An 18,980-nucleotide genomic window follows, 5' to 3' on the forward strand; every position below is an offset into this window, starting at 1 on the left:
TTATCATATAATCAATGCAACTAATTAGGTAAATAATAATAATTACAAAGTTAAGATGCAACCAACTACTAAAACTTTAATTACGTAGCTCAATCTCATAAGGTCAGCCCTATGTCCCGTGGGTCAACCCAAGCCCGGCCCATTTATATAACGGTCTGGGTTTCAGCCCGATAGCTAATGGGTCTTGGCTTAAAATCTTTACCCAAATACGGCTCATGGTGAGCCGGATCGGCTTGGCCCACAGGGCCGCCAGGCCCATTGCCCACCCCTATCCACGATAACCTTCTCGGATAAAGATCTAGACCCGATCCGTTCATTGAAGCAGGCAACCAACCAAGGAAAGGATCTTACCCTACGACATAGACGTCTAGGGTTCTAGCAGCACTACATAACCTCAGTGGATTAATCCTGTCCATCAGTTGGACGGCGAAGATCTAGATATGACAGATTTCAGTGATAATCCATATGATATGATCCAGTTCATAAGAGAACTCTCGATAAAACCAGGCGACACTTCGACGACGCCAACGATCGATGGCGACTCTCTCTCTCCTTTCCTCCTCCCCTCCCTCGATTCCTTGGTCTAACCCTAACCGGGATTCTCTCCATTTTCCGTCCGAGGAAGCTCCCGCCGGCGACCGGATAGCCGCCGGAGGAGTCGGAAGAGGAGGAACCGACGGCTACGATGCCTCGGCATCTCCGGAAGGTCAGGCGATCGACGGCTCGAATTCGGCGGTGGAGGCTTCCTGGCTCTCGATTCTGTCCATCTCCGCCATCTTCCCGTCCTCCTCCAACCCCAATCCCAGGAGGTCGCCCTCCTCCCTCTTCCACCTCGGCTTCAACCAGGACGCCGGCTGTTTCTCCGTCGCCACATACTGTGGCTTCCAGATCCTCAGCTCCGACCCTCTCACCGAGACCTTCCGCTGAGACTTCGACGGAGACGGCGTCGGCGTCGGCCTCGTCGAGATGCTCTTCCGCTCCAACGTCTTCGCCCTCGTCGGCGGCGGCCCCTCTCCGCTCTACCCCCCGACGAAGGTCATGCTCTGGGAGGACGACAAGGAACGGTTCATGGCCGAGCTCTCCTTCTGGGCCCCTGTCCGTGGCGTCAGGCTCCGCCGCGACCGGATCGTCGTCGTCCTGGAGCACTGCATCTTCGTCTACAGCTTCTTCGACCTCCGCCCGCTCCACCAGATCGAGACGATGTCGAACCCCAAGGGGCTCTGCGCGGTTTCGCAGTGTTCGACCTCCGCCGTCCTCGTGTGCTCCGGGTTGCAGAAGGGGCAGATCAGGATTGAAAATTACGGGTCGAGGAGAACCAAGTGCATCACGGCGCACGATTCCCGGGTGTCGTGCATCGCCCTAACGCTCGACGGGCAGCTGGTGGCGACCTCCAGCTCCAAGGGGACGCTCATTCGGATCTTCAGCACCGCCGAAGGGACGTTGCTTCAAGAGGTAATCATGGGTCGGAAGAGAGTTCTCTATTTTTCTTCTTCTTCTCTCTCTTTCAATGCTCATGATGTTTATGCAATGTTCAACTGCTAATATCGATACCCATCATTGAATTGTGATTAATTTTGGTTGTTTGGTTTTAATTTACACTCACTAAGACAGATATATGTCTCTCTCTGTGCTTGCGTCGGGTATAAGCCATAATTGCTTCGTTCTATGGCAATTCGCAAGTGTGCGTCGAACTGCTGTGAGATTTTCATTGTGGTCGAATGTGTATCCTTAGTGGGTTGAATTGAGTTTCTTTTCTCGAGAGAGTAAATTCACTAGTACAACTGGATATTTTTTCAGTGGTTTTGTGCACTCTGTTAAGTTCTGGTACGAGCATGCTATTTTAGCCTTTCAATTTAGCTCGATTTTCTGCACCATGGAACCTGAGAGCATGGAAGTAGTGGACAAAGACCTGGATTTTGATAAGCTTCTTCGTTTCACAGGATAGGTGGACAATTTGACTGCAGGTGGTTTGCTGCAACAGTTGGTACATATTTCTGTATTGATTTGTAGAGAAATATTGGTGAAGTGAACTGCTATTTATTTGAAGAACATATCGTATCAGGGGGATGAGCTGAGACTGTTGGAAGCATCCTGCCATTGCAATTTATGTGCCTCCACAACTTAGATTGTTATTTTAGTTCATCGTGGTGAGGGTGAATAATTGGTATTTCGGATCATGTCAGTCAGTCATTATTTACAAAGGTGCTCATGTGCATATTTGTCAAATTTACTGTACATGGGAACACTGGGATGAATACAGCAGGTGATGTCAAAGTCTCTGATGATTATGGAAATAAACAAGCGGGAATTTCTTTCTTTTGTTGCGATGATTATGGAAATAAACAAGCGAGAATTTCTTTCTTTTGTTGGCTTTCATGAAAATACAACGTTGTTGTTTGTTGTAGGGCTGAACAGGCCTTGGTTTAAGTGGCATGATCTTTTTTTGATTTGGTTGCCATCTGGCCTAGTGATTTATGAAATTTAAGTTTCAAACTATCACCTTACTGCCATGCTCTGTATTTGTGGCAAAGCTCGCTTTAAATATAAGACTTTAGTGGCTGTTACTATTAGAAAGAAAAATGAACAGCTTTAGGGATGCCTAGATAGCTAAATGAGACTTAAACTCACATTTTAGTACTGATAAGATAGAACAGCATGCTAAGATGATGGCAGTAAATTCATATGCAGGGAGTTAAATTCTCGTAAGAAGGTAAGAGATTGAAATATTATACTCTTAGTTGTCAACAATGGTGCCTAGGCTTATGGGTCTAGGTGGTAGGACTCTATTTTCCACCTAGGCTACCTAGGTGGTGCCTAAGCTGTCCCCACCTAGGATGCAGGGACAAAGTTGCATTTTTTTAATTTATTTTTCTCATTCCTTTCTTTCTTTCTTTTTTCCTTTTAACTCCTGCCCTAAAAACTTTTTTTTTGTTCTCTCATTTTCTTCTTCTTTTGCTTTTCCTTTTTACCTTATTATTATTTTTTCCTTGTTTTTTTCTTCTTCCTCCTTTCACCCGTCCGCCTTCTCTTTTTCTTCCTCTTTCTCTTCTTCTTCTTATTTCTTTTTTCCCTTTTCTTTTCTTTTTTCCCTTTTTTCTTACTTTTTTTAAATTTTTTCTTCTTCTTCCTCCTCTTGCTCCTCCATTCTCTTCTTTTTTGTTTTTGTTGTTTGCATGTCTTTGACACAACACACACATCTATAAAATCTATTTTTTCAATTATCTATTTATCTATGTCTATATATATATATATAGATATGAGAACGAGGTTCATCCTGTCCCCTTTTTCCTATGTCACATGGCTACGGGTACGAGGGTACGACACAACAATTTGTAAAATTACGGGGATGGGGACATGACTATATATATGTCATTGTCACATATATCAGTGATATTTTGAAAATATTACGAGAAATACCGATATTAAAGGTAATATCTTGCGATATTTTTAAAATATCGCTAGAAGATAAAATATCACGATATTATAACGATAATATTGTGATATTTTTTTAAAAAAAACTCTTCAATTATTTATTTTAAGTTTGCATTTCGTATTTTTTAAATTTTTTATATTTTAAAACATTTAAAACACGTTTCTTTATATTTTTGAAAGAAAAATATGCAAAACTTATTATTTTCTTGTTTTTTTTGTTGTTATTTATATATTTTCAACTTTTTAAACTCCCAAGATATTCTCGAGATTTATCAACTTTCAAAAATCTCTTCGAGAAATTACCTTTAACGATACAAACAAATATTATATATATATATATATATATATATATATATATATATATATATATATATATATATATATATATATATGAAGAGAGAGTTTGGGTTTGGATCTTGCATTGATCCATATTAAGATCCATGTTAAACAGAAAAGTCTATAACTTTTAAAAAAAGTCTTTTTTAAGCTTCGTTGATCATATATTATAAAGGGGGAAGGAGACGAGGAGGAGGTACGCCCCCCCCCCTCTCTCTCTCCTTCTCTTATTCCTCCTCCTGCTACTATCGAGTGTGCGCGAAAGTGAGGGTTTTGACACGAAAAAACAAAAAAACTTTTCTTCTTCCTCCTTTCCTTTCACTCGAGAGAAAAAAATGGGTATTAAAAAATTTAGTTTGGGTTGGACCCGACTTGGAGTAGTGCGGGACCGGCGTAGCCGCACTGCATCTGGTACCAGCATCCGTGTCATGTGTTGACATGGGTACAACAACAAAAGTGCCGAGTCTATGTTACATAGCCTTTTTCTTTTTTTCACCATTAAGACCCTCCAAATATCAAAATTTTAGGTGTTTTATGCTCAATTTGAACAATTAGATATGTTTATCAATACTTATTTATTGAGAAACAAACTTTATTTCAAATTGATTTGTTGTAAAAATGTGAACATTTTATCATGAAATTTTAGTACGATATCAACAGATGATTTTTTTACCTTTTTAAAATACACATTTGAGCATAAAAATGATTAATCAATTACATGTTCTCTATTAAGCAATAATCATAAACACATCTAACGGTTCAGATCGAGCATAAAACATCTAAAAACTATGATTTTTGGAGGGTCCTAACAATGACCTCTCTCTCTCTCTCTCTCTCTCTCTCTCTCTCTCTCTCTCTCTCTATATATATATATATATATATATATATATATATATATATATATATATATATATATATATATATATATATATATATATATATATATATATATATATATATATATATATATATATATATATATATATATGGGCAACGGCTGGGCCGGGCCAATAGCTCCGTTTGGGCTGGCCCGCTGGGAAAACTCGGCCCACGTCTTGCCCGTTAGGGCCATGTGCCTAATCGGGACAGGCTTATTATATTATGTATAAAATACATATTTCATGTTATATACATTATATATGCATATACACATAAAATATATACACACGGGCCAAGCCGGGCTGCGGCCCAACCCGTGTCGGCCCAGTTCGGGCCGAGCTTGTGCCTAATTTGTAGGCTCGGCCCATCGCCCACCTCTCTCTCTCTCTCTCTCTCTCTCTCTCTATATATATATATATATATATATATATATATATATATATATATATATAGTAAGAGGATGGTGTGCCCCAAGTTTTGGTGTATGTTCAATATTATGCAAATTCATGAATTTTACGATATGTTACGCTGAATTACACACTTTATCAATAGTTACAATCATATGTTACTAAATTTAACTATTTGTTGTAATATTTTTGTTTTTCTTGATGTTTTATTTTTTTGGTCCTACCTATGCCGACTACTCCTTTTAGGGGTCTTCCGCCTATTAAAATGTAAACTTGTAAACATATATATAATAATATTATTATATTGTTTATATATATATAAATAATATTTTTTCTTTTTCTGTTTTTTGTATTTTGTCATCTAGTTCAATTTGAACTAGAATGACATAACTAGTCAAGTCTTAGTTAAGACTTGACTAGCAATAGAAGTCCCTCATTCTCTCCCTCTCTCATACCCCCTATATATAGGGGTACAACCCCTCTTGTAATGTAGGTAAAATGCTTCTTAAGCTTTGCTTTCTCCTTGTTCAATAAAAGAATATTTTTATTCCTTTTATACCCTTCTTAAGGGTTATGCTTAAATGTCTTGTTAAGACATCATTTCGAATCTCAATTCGTGTTTGGAAGATGATCATCTCATTTCATGGCATCAGAGTCGCATAAGTATTAGACCTTGAAGAAAAGCTGCCTCGATTTTTGTGCCCGTTTGCAAAAGTGTCCGCAACTTGAAGAGATGTGTTTTATCACTTCGTTGAGAAAGATTCCACATCTTGTTGTATTATATCTCTTTCTTTTTCTTACTTCTCTTCTTGTTTCTCTTCTATCCCTATTCTTTCTCTCTCCTTGTAATCTATGGATGACAATGATAAAGTCACCATCATGCCTATGAAATTGAGCGATACAAACTATGTTACATGGGCTTCAATCATGAAGCACCATATATGGGGAAAAAGCCTATGAGGGATTGTGGATGGTTTCGATTCGGAACCTAAGCTATCTCTTACTAAAAAGGAGGGAGATAAAGAGGTTCCTCTATCGGAAGAAGAGAAAATCAAGGCTCTAGCCTCTTACGAGAAAAAATGGAAAGAGTGGAGAATATCTCATGCGAAGATAATGTCATGGGTTATCAACAGCGTTGACATTAAAAAATGCTCAAGTCTTTCCAAGTTTGATCATGCCGATAAGGCATGAGAATACCTTAAAAATATGTATTCCCTTAAAGATATTGCACACGTGTGCAATGTCCAAAAAAAAAGTTCGAATGATGACCCAAGGCGACAAAACAATTCGTGAATATTTCAATGGTTTGTCCGAACTTTGAGAAGAACTTTCCCTTTTAGAACCAAACTGGCATTGTGCCGAAGACATCGAGCTTCGTCAGAAACAACTCGATGCAGAACATTTTTACCAGTTTATAACTGGATTGAGGCTCGAATTTGAAACCACTAAATCGTCCCTCCTTCACCGGGTAAAAATTCCTTCTATTGTTGAAACTATTGAAGAATTAACAATGAAAGAAAATCGTTGCCGGAAAGGTTTTTCTAAAACTGAAGATGATTTTGTTCTAGCTGTGTCTAGACCAGGGAATCATGTTCGATCTTATAGACCTCCTCACTTTAATCGTCAAAATGGTGACTATGACAAGAAGAAAGTTATTTGTCATCATTGTCATAAACCCGGACACTACAGGCCACAATGTCCCAAACTTAAGGAGCTGAGAGAAAAAAGAGCTGTAATTGCTGGATGTGAGCCCAAATATCAAGATGCACCAGTTTCCATGGCCCAACTAATGGAGATTCTTCAACCATTCATCAAAAGTGCCTCTTCTTCATCTGAAGCTTCAACCGGCGCAACGGCCTTATCTTTTTTCGATTCAGGTAAAATTTCTTGGCTCCTTAACTCTGGTGCATCTTTTCATATGACCCCAAATAATCAAAGTCTATCCGAATATGTTAAAAACAAAACACGTGTGTTAAAGGTCTTTATAACCGATGGGACTTCTCTTGAAATAGAAGGAATACAAACTTTTGAAAAAATTTATAAAATAAAGAATTTTTCTATTTCAGAAATTAGATATGTTCAAAAATTGAATTTAAATCTTTTATCTGTATCTCAAATTTCTGACTATGGGTGTAATATTTCATTTTCTTCTCATAGTTGTTGGGTACATGATCGCCAGTCCGGCAAGCTGATTGGGGAAGGCCATAGAGAAGGAAGACTCTATTACATGGATTTTTTTGGAAATGCTGAAGAATATTTTTTGCTACAATATACAAAAAATTGAGTTGGAACTGTGGCATAAGAGACTTGGTCACCCACATATAGCCAAAATCCAACTTTTTTCGAATCTAGGAAAACATTTGACTGTAAAGATTGTATTCTTGGCAAAATGAAAAGATTACCATTTCAGAACAGAACTTTTCTCTCTTCAAGACCACTTGAATTAGTACACTCGGATGTTTGGGGTCCTACACCAGTAATTTCTAAAGGAGAATTTGCTTATTATGTTATTTTTGTCGATGATTTTTCTCGACATACGTGGATTTACTTTCTTAAACATAAGCCTGAAGTATTTTCATTCTTTTAAACATTTCATAATATGGTTAAAAACATGTTTCAAAATGATATTACCATTTTTTGCATAGATTCAGGGAGAGAGTTTTTATCCACAGATTTTAAAAATTATCTTAAGTCACATGGCATCACCCATCAAAGATCTTGTCCTTATACACCTCAACAAAATGGGCTGGTAGAACGTAAACATTGCCATATTATGGAAACCACTAGGACTTTATTAATAGCAAATCAAGTCCCGAAAGACTTTTAGGCAGAAGCTGCCTTAACTGCTACCTATCTGATTAATAGGATGCCATCCTCTTCTTTACAAAATATCACTCTCATTGAAAAACCTATGAACGTTTCTCCAGACTACTCTAGACTGAGAATATTTGGGTGCAAATGTTTCATATTTACCGACAAAAATGATAAACTTTTCCCTCATGCGATTTTCTGTGCCTTTCTAGGATATGCTGAAAATCGGAAAGGTTATAGGTGTTTTGACTTCAAAAATAATAAATTATATGTGTCTTGAAATGTTTCCTTTCTCGAAAAGGAGAGCTTCTTTGATTTTGAAAAATCAAAGGAAGACACTGAGTACTCTTTTTTGTTAGATCAGACATCAAAATCTGATGAATATGATCTTGACTATAACTTTGATAATGATCAAGGAATTATTGATCTTGATCATAATGTTGACAATGAAGAAGTTCATAGAGACACTAGTATCCAATATTCCAGGCGACAAGGGTCTAATCCTCCACGTACACTTGAAAAATATTCTTACATTCCAATTAGATGATCATCCTGAGTCTCGAGGCCTCCAGGAAAGTTTGTGTCATACGAGTTCTTCTCACCTACATATAGGGCATTCATTGCATTAATTCACTCATATGAAGTTATCTACATATCTCCAAGCAAAAAATGATGTCAAATGGATAGAAGCCATGAAAGATGAATTAGATGCACTAGAAAAGGCTTCTACATGGACTATTCAAGATCTTCTTCCAGGGAAGAAAACTATAGGATGTCGATGAGTTTATAAAATTAAAACCAAGAGTGATTGCACTCTTGAAAGATATAAAGCCTGATTAGTAGCCAAAGGTTATGCCCAAGAATATGACATTGATTATGAAGAAATCTTTGCTCTTGTGGCAAGCTGAATACAGAGCCATGACAACCACGACCATGGAAGTAGTTTGACTCCAACGACTGCTTGCTGACATGGGAGCTGAAGCAACAAAAGCTTCACAGATGTGCTGTGACAACAAAAGTGCGATCTACATTGCAAGTAACAGAACATTTCACGAATGTACCAAATACATCGAAATGGATTGTCACTACGTCAGAGAGGAATATCTACATGGGACAATTGATCTGGCATATGTTACTTCAGAATATCAGTTAGCAGACTTCTTTACAAAGCCTCTCGCTGCTCCTCGATTTCACTTTCTCTTAGATAAACTTTCGCTCATTGTACTGTAAGTTTGAGGGGGAGTGTTAAAATGTAAACTTGTAAACATATATATATATATAATATTATTATATTATTATATTATTATATATATATAAATAATATTTTTTCTTTTTCTGTTTTTTGTATTTTGTCATCTAGTTCAATTTGAACTAAAATGACATAACTAGTCAAGTCTTAGTTAAGACTTGACTAGCAATAGAGTCGTTGGACTCTAGTCTAATGGCTCTATTTAGAGCCGTTGGACTGAGTCCAACGATTCTATTGAGTCCCTCATTCTCTCCTTCTCTCATGCTGTGTATATATAGGGGTACAACCCCTCTTGTAATCTAGGTAAAATGCTTCTTAAGCATTGCTTTCTCCTTGTTCAATAAAAGAATATTTTTATTCCTTTTTATTTTCTTTTGTACCCTTCTTAAGGGTTATGCTTAAATATCTTGTTAAGACATCATTTCGAATCTCAGTACGGTTTGGAAGATCATCATCTCATTTCACCACCTAGGCTTTGACTAGTGTTTTTGACAACTAAGATTATACTAGAAAGACATTGGAAGGAAATAATATGCTGAGCCCCTGGACTTCCTGCGTGAGGTGCAGCATTCATGTTTCATTTATGTAGAAATCATAAATTATAATAGTGCTTTAATCCCAATCTAAATGTACAACCAAATACTACTCCATAGTCCATACCATAGCTAATTCAATCAAACATACGATATATATACAATTATTTATGTAGATGCTATCCTTAAGTGGCTCCGAGAATATACCTGGAACTGGGATGATCTGAACTGAATCTTTTTCTGGGCCCTGTATCCATTCTCTTCTATTAAGAGGTGCTTTTGTGCTGCTTTGAACTTGTCCTTTCTAGTTATAATCTCATTTGTTATTAGAGGATGGCGGTGCAAAAGCACTCCTAGTTATAATCTCATTTGTTATTAGATGAAAAAATCGTCAAATCAAAAGGGTGCCCTTTGGTTGAAAAGGTCAGTACCTATTCAAACTCTGAAGCCTAATTACTTCATGCAGTAGCCTAAAATGGCATGGATATGCCCACTAAAAGCATTTGAGACTAGGATAGTATATGATCAACTAATATATGTATTTAAGAAAAATCGACCCATAACTGCTGGTTCTTTTTAAATGAAAACGTTTGGCTGTCCTAATACCCTTGTCAAGGCGGTTGATAGTAAACAACATGATAGGACATGACAGAGGGAGAAAATGAGTTGGGTATGTAAAAATGTATCTACTAAAATCATTTTTGTAAATATAAATATATATTAATATATATAGAGATATATATGTACATATAATATATTATATATATATGTATCTCTCTATATATAAATTTATACCTTTTTATCTTTTACCCGAAAAGGGTATTTTTGTAATTTTCTATCTTACGCATATTCCATTTGGAATATGTTGTAATTTTCTTATTTATTTTTTTGTAATTCTTTTTTTACTTTTTTCTTTTTATTTTTATTATTTAAAGTGCATTGGGGGTCCCCCAATAGAGTCGTTGGGGCCCCCCAACGGTCACAAATGTGACCGTTGGGGGCTCCCCAACGACTCCTTTGGGAGCCCCTCCTTTGCACCGTTTGACACTTGTATAAATAGGGGTGTTCCCCGTTTGTAATCCCTAAGCTTGAGAGTCTCAAGCATTTGCTCCTTTTATAAAATACATGCATTGTTGCATGTTTACTATTTTTACGCTTTTTGCGTATTTTGTTAAAGTGTTGTGAGAGTGCTTTCGTGCACTTCTTTTATAAAGTATTTATGCTTGTATGCGTATTGTCTCTTCATAGACAATTTCACATGGTATCAAAGCAAGGTTGGTGATAGAGGATTGTGGATCCTCTTCTTTTCAAGTGCCTCAAAAAGTGTGCCTTCGGATCTTTGGAGGTTGAAGTGGTGGATCTTGCTTCTCAAATATTTTAGAAGAATCTTGCGCAAGCTAACATTTGGAATATTGTGTTGGTACGCCATTTCTCCCTTTCTCTCTACTTCATAATGGGCGAAAAAGAGTCTCACTTTACTATTGGTTTCAAATTAAATGGGTCCAATTATCATATTTGGGCCGGAAACATGGAGGCTCACATAAAAGGGAAGGGGCTATGGGGTTATGTGCAAGGCACGATTCCGGAACCGGAACCCAAAATAACCGTGGTAAACGGAAGTGAGATCAAGATTCTTGAAGGAGAAGAAAGGGTTAGAGCTCTTGAAGAATATTCTAAGAAGCACGATGAGTGGGAAATGAAGAATTTCAAGATTCTTTCTTGGTTTTTTTCATCCGTTGAAACTAAGATTAATGCCAACATTATTAAGTTCAAAAAGGCATCGGAAGCTTGGCATTATCTTGAGAAAATGCATACATCGAGGGACCTATCTCATAAGTATTATCTTCAAAAGAAGGCTCTCTCTCTTACTCAAGATGAAATGACTATTAGGGAATATTTTGTCGATCTTTCCTCCATTTGGGATGAGCTTGCCATGCTTGAACCAAAATGGAGTGGAGAAACAATTGAACTCCGTCACAAGCAACTTGAAGAAGATCGGTTCTTCAATTTTTTGAATGGGCTAAGACCCAAATTTGAGCAAATAAGGTCTTATCTTCTATCCTCTTTTACTCCTCCCTCTCTTGAAGATGTACTCACCAAATTAAGTGGTGATGAGACTCGTATGAGCTTATGTAAACAAGGATCAAGTGTTCTTGTGGTTCCTTGTAATCATGAAGAAAGTAATGAGGTCAATGCCGTATCAAGACCCAGGAACAATGTAAGAACCTATCGTCCCCCTATATCTAGTGATGATGATGTATCATTGAATCATAATGAGGAAAATGATGGTGACATTGGTGAACATAACTCACTCAATGAACAAGAAAGTAGATTTTCAAGTGATCCAATAACCTACTCTCGTAGAAACCAAGACACCTTTAGAAGTGCTATTGACCAGGGTTACCGGAAGCGCCTAGCTAAAAGGGGAAGCGCGCTTCGGAAGCGCGGAACGTCGCGCTTCCGAAGCGTGGGGGGAAGCGCGTCCCCCTTTTTTGGGAAGCGCGCTTCCCTTTAATGGGGGACGCGTTTCCCTTTAATGGGGGACACGCTTCTTTTTAATGGGAAGCACGCTTCCCCCACGCTTCCCCTGTTTTTTTTCAAAATTTTTGTATTTTTTATTTTTTATTTTATTTTTTTCGCTTCCCCCTCGCTTCCGAAACGCTTCCTATGTCACTTCCGAGATGCTTCCTAGGTCGCTTCCGAGACACTTCCTGAATCGCTCCTAAGTGGTCCCACGCTTCCCCGCTTCCTAAAATTTTGAAAGTGCCTCGCTTCCCGCTCCCGCTTCCTCAACTGGCAACCATGCTATTGACCAATATAGTGAGCTTGTTCCTACTATCGATCACCGGAGATCTGAAAGGAATAGAAGACCTCCAACTCGTTTTGTTTCTTTTGATTCTTTCTCACCCCGATATAGGGCTTGTCTTAGTGCCATTCACTCTTATTTTGAACCAAGGAATTTTGAAGAAGCTAAAAAATGTATAGAATGACAAGAAGCTATGCAAAATGAACTTAATGCCCTTAAAAGGGCTGAAACTTGGGATTTTCAAACTCTACCCATAGAAAAGAAAACTATAGGTTGTCGATGGGTTTTTAAGGTTAAAACTAAGAGCGATGGATCTTTGGAAAGATATAAAGCTCGTTTAGTTGCAAAAGGGTATGGGCAAGAGTATGAAATTGATTATGAGGAAACTTTTGCCCCTATAGCCTGAATGGTTACAGTTAGATGTCTTATTACTATTGCATCTATTAAAAATTGGAACATTTTTCAAATGGATGTGAAAAATGCTTTTTTAAATGGTGATCTTAACGAAGCAGTATATATGGATGCTTCACCAGGCATGGAGATTCCTAAAGATAAAGTTCTTCGTCTTCGTAAGGCCCTCTATGGTTTGAAACAGGCCCCCCAAAGCCTGGTATGACAGGTTTACCAGTGTAATGCTGGAAAATGATTTTTCCTCATGTTATACTGACACTGCTCTATTTACTAGAAGATCTAATGCAGGAATTGTGATTTTATTACTCTATGTTGATGACATGTTAATTACAGGTGATGATGTTCAAGGAGTCAAGGGTATTAAGTCCGTCTTGACTTCAAAATTTGAGATGTCATACTTGGGTTTTCTGACATATTTTCTTGGAATTGAGGTTGCCTATTCGCAACGTGGTTATTTTCTATCTCAGTCTAAACTTGATTGTGAGATTATTGACAGATCAGGAATTTCTGATGACAAAGTATGCGAAACTCCAGAAGTCGTGGGATAAAAAATGAAGATTGATGACGGTGTTCTCCTAACCGACCCTACTCCTTACAGGCAGTTGGTAGGCTCTTTAATGTACCTTAGCATTACTCGACCCGACTTGTCACATGCTATTCACATCGCCAGTCAGTTCCAGCACGCTCCTACTACCGTTCATATGAGTGCTGTCCTTCGCATCATCAGATATTTGAAGGGAACAATGAATAAGGGAGTATTTCTATCTTCTTCCTCTGAATTAAAATTGCTTGCTTATACTGACTCAGATTGGGGAGGTGATCCTAGTAACCGTCACTCCACCACTGGTTTTTGTGTTTTCTTAGGTGAATCTTTGATCTCATGGCGATGTAAAAAGCAACAGAAGGCCTCTTTGTCATCCACTGAAGCTGAATATAGAGCCATGGCATCTACCACCATGGAAATTGTATGGATTCGACGCTTTTTGGAAGATATGGGAGTGGTTGTCGAAGAACCAACAAAGTTATGTTGTAACAATAAAAGTGCAATCTATATTGCCAAGAACCACACCTTTCACGAGCGAACAAAGCATATAGAGATGGACTGTCATTATGTCAGAGAAGAATACTTGAAGAAGGTTATTGATCTACCATACGTGACGTCTGAGTATCAACTTGCCGACTTCTTCACAAAAGCTCTATGTTCGCCCAGATTTCATTTCCTTCTTGACAAACTTGCGGTTATCACATCGTAAGTTTGAGGGGGGGGTGTAAAAATGTATCTACTAAAATCATTTTTGTAAATATAAAAATATATATTTATATATATAGAGATATATGTACATATAATATATTATATGTATATGTATCTCTATATATAAATATATATATTTATATACCTTTTTATCTTTTACCCGAAATGGGTATTCTTGTAATTTCCTATCTTGCGCATATTCCATTTGGAATATGTTGTAATTTTCTTATTTATTTTTTTGTAATTCTTTTTTTACTTTTTTCTTTTTATTTTTATTATTTAAAGTGCATTGGGGGTCCCCCAATAGAGTCGTTGGGGCCCCCCAACGACTCCTTTGGGAGCCCCCCCTTTGCACCTTTTGACACTTGTATAAATAGGGGTGTTCCCCGTTTGTAATCCCTAAGCTTGAGAGTCTCAAGCATTTGTTCCTTTTATAAAATACATGCATTGTTGCATGTTTACTATTTTTACGCTTTTTGCGTATTTTGTTCAAGTGTTGTGAGAGTGCTTTCGTGCACTTCTTTTATAAAGTATTTATGCTTGTATGCGTATTGTCTCTTCATAGACAATTTCACAGGGTACTCCTAGATCTGATACATATATCCCACTCTGTGTGTGTATGTGTGTATGTGACAACAGGAGAAAATATGAGTTGCAATTATATAAAGTGCAGAATATATCACCTGTGCAAATATATGTTTAATGTTATCCAAATGAAGTGAATGGATGTTTTTCAACATATAAGAGCAACTGCAAGGACCAAGGCTGAATCAGCCTAAGTTGGCCGAGGTGACTGTGAGCCTACGCAGCAGATGGGGCCAGTCACAAGCAGGGGTTCATGATGGGCAGCGTGCTTATCCTCATCTCACCAATGCGTTTGCAAAAGTAGACCAGAATGAAGACGTATGAAAGGGAACAATTCACTGTGTTCGACCCGGAATATATATTATTTTATGCCCCAAAATATATTCATAGCTAACAATAGCCTGACTTTTTAATCTTACAAGTTTGTATTTGTTAAACTTTATCCCAACATTCTTGTCTTGTATTGCAAATGATTTTGTAGATTACTTGAAAAAAATATGATCTTCATTTTTAATTTTAAGTATATTAATTACTTAAATAGACCCCATTTTTCACATTGACACGAGTTTCAATATGGAGAGAACATTGCCTCTCACCAACTTCCAAGTCCATTGTAATCAAGTTTGACTTAGTCCATTACCTCTTACCAAGTCCATTGCGATCAATGTGGTTGTGGTCAGGTCAAACTAAATCTAGACCCTAGGATGCTAGGGCCTATTCGTTCTGTGTTACCTTGATCTAACTCGGGTGACTGCTCATTGAATGCAATCTATAAAGATCTTGACAACGATATAAGTTCAACACAAGCCAAAGGCTGCTTCCCCTCAAGTTAATAGCCCTGGCTCTGCTAGTGTTACTATTCTAGCTGTCCATTTCTTGGGGCTGATGTGTCTTATTTCACATGCAGTTGTGCACATGCAACCTTACCTGGAGCTTCCGATTGTCTTATGAAATAAGTGCAGCTATTGTCATACAAATCATTGGTGTGCATCTGTAGCTTTGGGCTGGTTTTAAACTAATAGCTGATTTAATGCTTTGTGCTATATCCAATTTCTGTTGTTGATTATTGCCCCACTCGTATTCATCACTTTTCTGCTTTCCCATTTTATCCTTTGTTATTTATTGATATTCTTTCCTGGGGAATGTAGCAGATGAGGTCCAGAGTGTATAATAGTTCTTTTCTATGTCTGATATCATGATTTATTTATATCCAAAATCAAGGTTCGAAGAGGTGCAGATCGAGCAGAGATATACAGTCTGGCTTGCAGTGTCCAGCGACAAGGGAATTGTTCATGTTTTCAGCATCACGATTAATCAAGGATCACAGGAGCAGGAAAATGCATCTGTTCCAATAACTGATGCTAGCCTTGTTCCAACCACTGGCCACAATCCTAGTTCATCCCTTTCTTTTATTAGAGGTAAAGTCTTTTTCCTTATTCCATGCTTATTTTGTATCCTGTGAACTTGTTTTATTGGTCTGCTGTAGAATATGGGGATGAACACAAACTGGTGTTCTGAACTGCAAAAGATGCTAATGGAAGGCATACAGTGTTTCATGAGCCCCATGGTTTCTTCCGGCATCTGTATTCAACTTTTTTCTTTTTCTCTTTCATGGCCTTTTTTTTGTTAAATTTAAGTGTTGGTGTGAAAATTTCGGGCTTTCTCCTCTTATTCTTAGTTTTCTTTCTTTTAGGTATTATTTCCTGCTGCAATATTTTTTCCCTTTCTACCTGCCACTGTTTTAATTCCCTTCTAATCCTCCCTCACAGCTGTGTTCTTGATGGTTCAATAGAATGAAAGTATTCTGGACCAGAATTGTAATAATATGAAAATGGTTTTGGTTAGGTGTATTACTAATGAACATGTTGGTCTTTAGGGATGAATTTTGCTGCTAAACTATAATTGCATCATCTGTTTTGGAGTTAACAAGAATAGAAAGTAGAACCTATATGCTTCTACTCGGGTTCCAGTTTGCTGGGGATTTTGTAATTTATTGGGCATGCTTACTGTTCAAATCCTTGTCTGAGTTTGATGCTTTGTCTAATGGCCATAATTATTCTCTGTTCGCTTCTTGTAAGTTCATGTACATTTTTAAAGATTTTGATGATCTCATCCTTCCTTTAGGTGTGTTGCCAAAGTATTTTAGTTCAGAATGGTCCGTTGCTCAGTTCCGTTTACCAGAAGGATCCAAGTGCATCGTGGCTTTTGGCCACCAGAAGAACACTCTAATGATTCTTGGCCTTGATGGGAGGTAAAGGGCTACTGCTGAACATTTTGATTTCTCCATTGACATGGTCTGGTTGATTTTGAATGTGATTGCTGGAATCATTAAGGTTTGCATATTTCTTCATTGAGGCATCTGGATCAGACTCTAAATGAACTTAAACTTTTGACTTTCGTTCCCCACCCAAGTCCATTGCGATTTGGGAGCTTTACCTTGACCTTGCAGACTTCTTCAGGGCACATACTTGGCCTTAAATCTACGTCTCATTTTTTTATCAATTGCTTTTACTTTGAAAAGCTTGACGATTTATCTGGCACATTTCAATATTAGGTTACAGCAAGTCTGTTGGTACAAGTGAGGTTCCAGTGTCACCAACCGGGGCTCCACTTGTATTGTAGGAGCAGCTAGTTCACGTCACCTTGTGTTGGGACGTTGCAAGTTTGAATCCCAGTGGTATCATTTTATAACTGGTAGGGGTCTGCCTAACCCCAGCTTGCCTTTCAAACTATGTTACCGTGACACGGCACTTAGGATGCCGTACCCATGTCGACACCGCTACTGGCATCTGGACATGGCATTTGCCTATATTATATTTTCAATATATAATATATATTTTAGATATATTTTCAGTATGTATTTAGTCGTGTCCCTGTTTCCACATTTTTTGGAATTGCCGTGTCATACCCTCTATACCCGTACACGTACCCAGGTTACAGCTTAAAAAAAAAGTAAGGTTCCAGTGTCTAATTTTGTGATATCAGTGAGAACTATTCATGCATTAATCAACCTGAAATCTGTGATGACATTCAGGAGATGCTCAGATCCATAGTCCAAGTGGAGAGGGCCAAAATATTCACTAAGACTGAGAGCTGCTTATATATATATATATATATATATATATATATATATATAGAGAGAGAGAGAGAGAGAGAGAGAGAGAGAGAGAGAGAGAGAGAGAGAGAGACATAACTTCATATGAACTGGGCGTTTTTGACACTTTTCCCACAAGTCCAACCATGCAGATGTGTTAAACATCATCATGGTTCAGATGTTAGGAATCTACACTTGAATGGTGTTTTTTTTATGAAAAATAATGATTTTGGAGCCTTAAAATTTATGAAAATGGTGACCCCTTATTTTTTTTATGCCTTAAAAGAAGCTGCTCATCTGTCATACTTTAACGATCGAAGTGCCGGTTCTTATAAAACCTATCACATGGATCACATCTATACGGTTAGATTTGAAAAAGAAAAAGAAAAACCTGATAAAAACTTCCAATGCACGTGGCACTCTCTCTCTATCTCCACGCATACACAGACAAAAAGACAGTGATCCTCTTTCCTCTAAGAACGACTATAAAGAACAGGAAAACACGTATCTAATCTACTGATGAACTTGTATTTCTCTGCAGCTTCTATCGATGTCAATTTGATCCTGTTGCTGGTGGCGAAATGGTTCAAATGGAATTCCACAACTTTCTGAAAGGCGAAGATGCCTCGTAGTATCTCAAAACATTGGTAGTGTCCCTCCATATTTGCCTCATGTAATATGCTCTCTAGCTTGCTAGTTGCCGTATATGACTGTAAATGGGTTTTTCACCATCTTCCATCTGATGGATTATCTGTAAATATGATTTGAATATTGGACCCACTCTCCCCTCTGCTGAAGGAGGGACACTAATTAACTTAATTGCTTAACCATTTATAAAGTACGAAAATTATATCTGTAGGTGAGCTTTTAGAGTTTACAGTCAAAAGTTTCTTCAGTGGGTATTAATTATACAGGGATGCTTCTAGTATGGGTTTTATTGATTAATCGTACTGAACTTTTTTTTTTCAACATATAAAGCTGGGGTTGGGCAGGCCCCTACCTGTTTATTAGAAAGAGTTTCATAAATTTACATTGGGGAGCCCTGCAAGGCTCATATTACACTCGTCTCACGGCAGGGGCCCTACGGGTGCATTCCACCTGGGCCACTACCAAACGAGTGGGCTATGGTGGTCAGTTGCCGAATGGTTCTGGAGATGCGGCCTAGTCTGAGACACTGTCGGCTGC

The 18,980-nt window shown here is 37.9% G+C and overlaps 1 pseudogene across 1 annotated transcript; it reads left to right on the plus strand.

The window, feature by feature from the left end:
• The first annotated feature begins 534 nt into the window (after positions 1 to 534).
• LOC149820582 (autophagy-related protein 18a-like) lies at positions 535 to 18,577 on the plus strand (annotated as a pseudogene). Its single transcript, XR_016426378.1, has 4 exons — positions 535 to 1,452; positions 15,923 to 16,119; positions 16,826 to 16,952; positions 18,337 to 18,577. The product of XR_016426378.1 is annotated as an autophagy-related protein 18a-like (transcript).
• Positions 18,578 to 18,980: the final 403 nt, after the last annotated feature.

The sequence above is a fragment of the Nuphar pumila genome, chromosome 12 (assembly GCF_984573655.1).
Source record: "Nuphar pumila chromosome 12, dmNupPumi1.hap1.1, whole genome shotgun sequence".
Taxonomy (NCBI): Eukaryota; Viridiplantae; Streptophyta; class Magnoliopsida; order Nymphaeales; family Nymphaeaceae; genus Nuphar; species Nuphar pumila.